Source organism: Octopus bimaculoides, chromosome 29, assembly GCF_046866305.1.
Source record: "Octopus bimaculoides isolate indiv1 chromosome 29, ASM4686630v1, whole genome shotgun sequence".
In the NCBI taxonomy this organism is placed as follows: Eukaryota; Metazoa; Mollusca; class Cephalopoda; order Octopoda; family Octopodidae; genus Octopus; species Octopus bimaculoides.
Window position 1 is genome coordinate 9,292,879 of NC_142956.1, and position 6,000 is coordinate 9,298,878.

Here is a 6,000-nt window from a genome sequence, read left to right on the forward strand (position 1 = left end):
CCATTTCGTTCCTGGGTGAATAGGCATGCCGCTAGAATACCAAAGAAGCTTCGACCACATGTCGGGGTCGAGTTGAGACATATGTGTTGTCACCACCGCTGCTGGATGGAAAAAGAGGTCGGACGCTATTGCTTTCTCTCCACCTGTTGCATTGCGTATGCGTGCTCGGGTACTTCCGCTGACGGCAAGTCCCTTGCACATGCGCAATGGCACTTCCCAAGATGGCGGCCAATAGCAGCCACACGCGCCACTACAATGTCTCCCCCCCCGAGTGTATAGCACGAAACAAGATGGCCGCCGAACCCAGAAAACATGGCTAAAATTATACAATGAAAAAACAAAAATTGTTTTGTTAAAACAAAGAATGACAAGCTCAATAAATTTGCAAAACAATGCTGTGTCGGATGCAATAATGGAAGCAAAACTTTTGCATCCGACACGATGTGAGTAAGAAAAAAGGTTCTGTTCAACATGAAAAGTTCATCCAGACCTAGAGATAAAGGGTCTGTGTGAAAGAAAGTTGCAACGAAGGTGTTGGCGTGAGCAAATGTGCATGCAAAGGTTGAAATAATATGTAATGTGTACATATTTTCTTTTAGCACGTTATTGTGCACAGAAATGGAAGAAAAACAATGTTTGTTTGTACAGAGAAATGAAATGCCGGCGGCACAAAAAATGTCAAATGTATATTGTTTTGGAAAGGTTCTTTGGCCAATGCACTGTCCGGCCACATCTAGTGACATAAGGGTCACTTGAGTTTTGTCGCAACGATGAAGGTGGAGTGGTTTCTGGTGTGTGTGTTTGTGATGGTGTTGATGTTGGTGTATGCGTTGGTAAAGATGTTGACAGTGGTGTGTGTGGTGGTAATGATGTTGACAGTAGTGTGTGCGGTGTTTGAAAAACAGGCACGTCGTCCACGGAAGTTGAGGGTTTTTCAAGGTACGCTTTTTTCAGACGGTCGACAGACACAATCTCTGTACGACCATTAGCGTCGACCTTGAAGAACTTTGGAGTGCGAGAAATACAGAGCATAGAAAGGAGTCTCTAAGGACATTGACAGAAAGTCCAGACACAAGGATGGTAAATACCAGCTCGTAGTTAAGGTACACAGTAGATTGAAAGTCTGTATATAAGAGGTTGAGGTGTGGAGGCAGAGCTAAGTCACATGTCGTGAAGTTGAGACTTCTATGCCGAGCCGGATACTTGATACAGGAGTTCTCGCAGGTTGTATTCGCTGTTAACCATGGTGAAATGATTCACAAACAGTGTTGAGATAGAACCTGTGCGAGTGCTGTTGGTTGCTGTGTACGTAGCAAGAAGTTGGTGTTGACCCTAAGAAGCTGGAGGCGATGAAGATGAAGGTCCGTAAGCTGCTGAACAAAGTGTTGGGTCTCCATGAGGCTATTGTCGTGTCGTCGCTGGAACTGGGTGTGTGCTCTGTGGTCAGCGGCTAGACCTTAGAAGGTGTTGCTTTGTACTGTCTGTAGAAAAAAATATTGTTGACCAACCTTACGTCGTTGCTGCAAGGAAAAAAACAATACAGGCAAAAATTTTTATGTATGTGCATTTGTGTGTTGTCCTGTAAGACAATAGGTGGAAGCAACGTTGTTTGTTTTTTTTTTTTTCCTGTTTTTCAAGCCATGTGGAGTCAGGCGAAAAGAGAAATCACTGTTCACTCGTTTGTTCTTTTCTCGGTCTCAATTGGTGTTGAAAAAAAAACACACATGGGTGAGAGAAATAAGCGACGGCTCGTGTCATAGTAGTTGATGGTTCAGTTTCCAGGCTGTATGGTATTTTCTCTGGGGTAAGAAAACTGTTGCAGTTGGTTGGATTGTTCCATTCCCTCGTCTCTTGTGTTTTTTCTTTTTTCCGTCGTCTCTTCATTTTTTTTTTACGAGTTTGAGAGATAATTCCGTTATCACGTTGGGGGTCACCAGTTATAAGAATTGCGAGTTGTATGAGAGATTCCGTATCATGTCGGGGGTCACCAGTTATAAGAATTGGATGAGATATGACGGCTCGGCCGTCTCTCCCCAGTTCTTATATTAATCATTAAAATCCAGAAATACAACAACACGAGGGATAACGGTAACAACAGAACATAGTTTATTCTAGTGTAGAGCTGTTTCGTCCCTGGGTGAATAGGCATGCCACTAGAATACCAAAGAAGCTTCGACCACAAGTCGGGGTCGAGTTGAGACATACGTGTTGTCACCACCACTGCTGGATGGAAAAAGAGGTCGGACGCTATTGCTTTCTCTCCACCTGTTGCATTGCGCATGCGTGCTTGGGTACTTCTGCTGATGGCAAGTCCCTTGCACATGCGCAATGGCACTTCCCAAGATGGCGGCTACACGCGCCACTACATATTTATAGGAAGTTAATTATATTGCTGGTCATAGAGTGACCAATGATTTCACATCCATAAAGCACTTAGCCTTATAGATGGCTTGTCGGACTCTAATGCTTGCGGCCATAGGAGTCTGATGAGCCATCGATAAGACTAAGTGATTTATGGATGCAAACCTATTGGCCACTCTATGACTGGCAATATAATTAACCTCCTATAAATATATGTGTGTGTGTGTTAATTGGTGAGCTGGCAGAATTATTAGCGCGTTGGACAAAATGTTTAGTGGTATTACTTTTGGCTCCTTACATTTTATAGGGCAGGTGTGGCTGTATAGTTAAGAAGTTTGCTTCTCAACCATGTGGTTCTGGGTTCAGTCCCAGTGTGTGACACCTTGTGAGAGTGTCTTCTACTATAACTTTAGGCCAACATTATATATTGCTCCCTAACACACTACCATATATTAATGCTATATCTGTCTATTATATTATATATTGCTGATCAATAAGTATCCAGAATGTTGCCATAGTAACGAAATTAAAGCACAGACTGAAGCCACTTGGCAAAGATTGACCTAGTATACTGCTGTACATATGCACTAAATTTTAACATTCTATCTCACTTCTGCTGTTTACAGCAGTGCTTGGAAGGAAGGTGTGTAGTGTGTGATCATTACATTGACCGTGACAGAGAAAGTTGTCATGGCGACACCTGCTTGGAGGCTTATGCAAAGTTGCAGAAAGGGTATGGAGAGGAGTGTATGAGCTGCACACAAGTGTACGAGTGGTTCAGACGTTTCCAAGAAGGCCAAAAATGTGTTGATATCGATGAACGTCCTGGGGGACCTGCAACCAGCAGAACTGAGGGAAACATCACAGATGTGTGGGCAGGTGTGAGGGGAAATTGTCAAATTACCATCCATGGGTTATCAGAGGATGCGCAGATTATTTATAGTTCAGTTCAGTCCATTATCACTGAAGATCTGGGTATGAGACGCATGTCCACCAAGTTTGTGCCAAAACTGCTTTCAGCTGACCAAAATGACACTTGGGTTTCAGTTGCACAAGATCTTGATTGTGTCGAGAACGATGAAAACTTTTTGAAAACTTTGTGTAAGTCTCTGAGCAGGTATCACCAAGCTTTTGGCAAAATTTGATGCAGATTCTCTGCTCAACTTTCTCTGTCACAGTCAATGCAATGATTACATGTTACACACCTTCCTTCCAAGCACTGCTGTAAACAGCAGAAGGAGCAAGAACATTAACACTTAGTGCACATGCACATCAGAGTTTAAGGTCAATCTGTGCCAAGCAGCTTCACTCAGCATGCTTTAGCTTTGTTACTATGGCAACAGTTCAGATACTTATCGATCAGACCACGTATGTTACTACCCAACACAGTAATGTCTATGTGTAACATTATACATTATTATCCACCCCATGTATTAATGTTTTTTCTATCTGTAAAATTGGTGAAGGCATATGGCTTAGTGGTAAGGGTATTCGGCTCATGATTGTAACATTGTGAGTTCAATTCCCGGTGATATGTTGTGTCCTTGAGCAAGACACTTTATTTCACATTGCTCCAGTCTACTCAGATGGTAAAAATGAGTTGTACCTGTATTTCAAAGGGCCAGCCTTGTCATTCTGTGTCAAGGTGAATCTCCTTGAGAACTACATTAAGGGAACACATGTCTGTGGAGTACTCAGCCACTTGCACATTAATTTCATGAGCAAGCTGTTCTGTTGATGAGATCAACTGGAACCCATTGTAACTGATGGAGTGATCTTGTGAAATTACATCACTTCCCACCAGATCAGCCTACCAAGGTCCTACTCTCAATGAATGCAGCTGCTGCAGTCTGGAAGGGGCCCTTTCAAAGGCTCCACACCAGATGGTTGGACATGATTAAGTAAGATCTCCAGAGGCTTAACATCATCTTGTATGATGCAGAGGGACTGGGACGGGATTGTTAATGATGGAGAACACTGGTCAACCAGGTCAGCTCTACACATGATGACTTTTCTGTGACCACCAACCTGAGATGACCCCAGCCCTATAACACAAGAGCTTGAAGCAAGGATCCTTGAGAAAGCAAATTGATTATATCTCCATCAATGAAAGATTTAAAAGATCAGTGAAACATGCAAAAACATATCCAGGAACAGACTGCAGGAGTGACCATTTACCAATGGTTTGAACTCCAGTGTAAATTAAAGAAACTGAAGAGAACAAGAACTACAGAGAAACTGGATACTGAGCAGCTAAATAAGCAAGAGGTGCAGCTGGAGTATTCCATCCATCAACCCTTCTATCTGTAATACTACGTATTACTGTCCAGCACAACAGCACACATTGATATGTTTACATGTAACATATGACTCACCAACACAAAACATCACCATGTTAATAGTATGTCTCTCTGTATCATTCTTTTACTCTTTTACTTGTTTCAGTCATTTGACTGCGGCCATGCTGGAGCGCCACCTTTAGTCGAGCAAATCGACCCCAGGACTTATTCTTTGGAAGCCTAGTACTTATTCTATCGGTGTCCTTTTGCCGAACCGCTAAGTTACGGGGGACGTAAACACACCAGCATCGGGTTGTCAAGCAATGTTAGTGGGGACAAACACAGACACACACACATATACAACGGGCTTCTTTCAGTTTCTGTCTACCAAATCCACTCACAAGGCTTTGGTCGGCCCGATGCTATAGTAGAAGACACTTGCCCAAGGTGCCACGCAGTGGGACTGAACCCAGAACCATGTGGTTGGTAAGCAAGCTACTTACCACACAGCCACTCCTGCGCCTATTACAAAACAACATATTAATATTATGCCTATCTCTTTAAGGTGGAACTCAGCAGACTCTCTATCAAACTGGACAAAATGCTGAGTGACATCTCATGTCTTTATGTTCTGAGTTCAAATTCCACCAAGGTCATCTTTGCTTTACATCCTTTTGGAGTTGATAAATAAAAAATACCAACTGAACACTGGAGCTAATGTAATCAACTTACATCCTCTCCCATCACCCTGATCGTAGCACAATGGAAAATGGAACGCATCAGGCTCAATATCAATGGTAACATTTTATGCTAAATATGTTACCACAGTGGTGGTGCCATTGTTTACACCTGCTGTAAAAAACATGCCCTGCTGCTCTATATTCATGTCTTACTTGAAAGCACATGAGGGTTGGCTACTGAAAGACCATCAGGCCTAGGACGACTGTACCAGCATGAAAGATGTAGATGTAGAAATGATGATGACAAAGAAGGTGATACCGAAGATGATGATGAGGAATATGTGTTGATGCTGGATGTTATGAGGAGGAGAATGGTGATGAGGATGATGATGCTGTTGATTATATGATGATTGTTTTGACTTATGATGATGATGGTGATAACTGATGACTACTATCGTCATCGTCGTCATCGTCATCATCATCATCATTTAATGTCTTCTTTTCATACTTCATGAGCTGGATGGTTTGATAGGAGCTGGAATGCTGGAGAGCTGCACTATATTCTAGTTGGCAGGGTTTCTATGGCTGGATGCCCTTCCTAATGCCAACCACTTTACCAAGTGTACTGGATGTTTTTTTTTATGTGACACCAGCACCATTGCTATTATGTGGCACCAACA

General features: G+C 42.7%; 1 protein-coding gene across 3 annotated transcripts in view; it reads right to left on the bottom strand.

Annotated features, from left to right (window-relative positions):
• LOC106878278 (uncharacterized) overlaps window positions 1-6,000 on the bottom strand; it is a 213,508-nt gene that overhangs the window by 76,732 nt on the left and 130,776 nt on the right. The window lies entirely within an intron of this gene.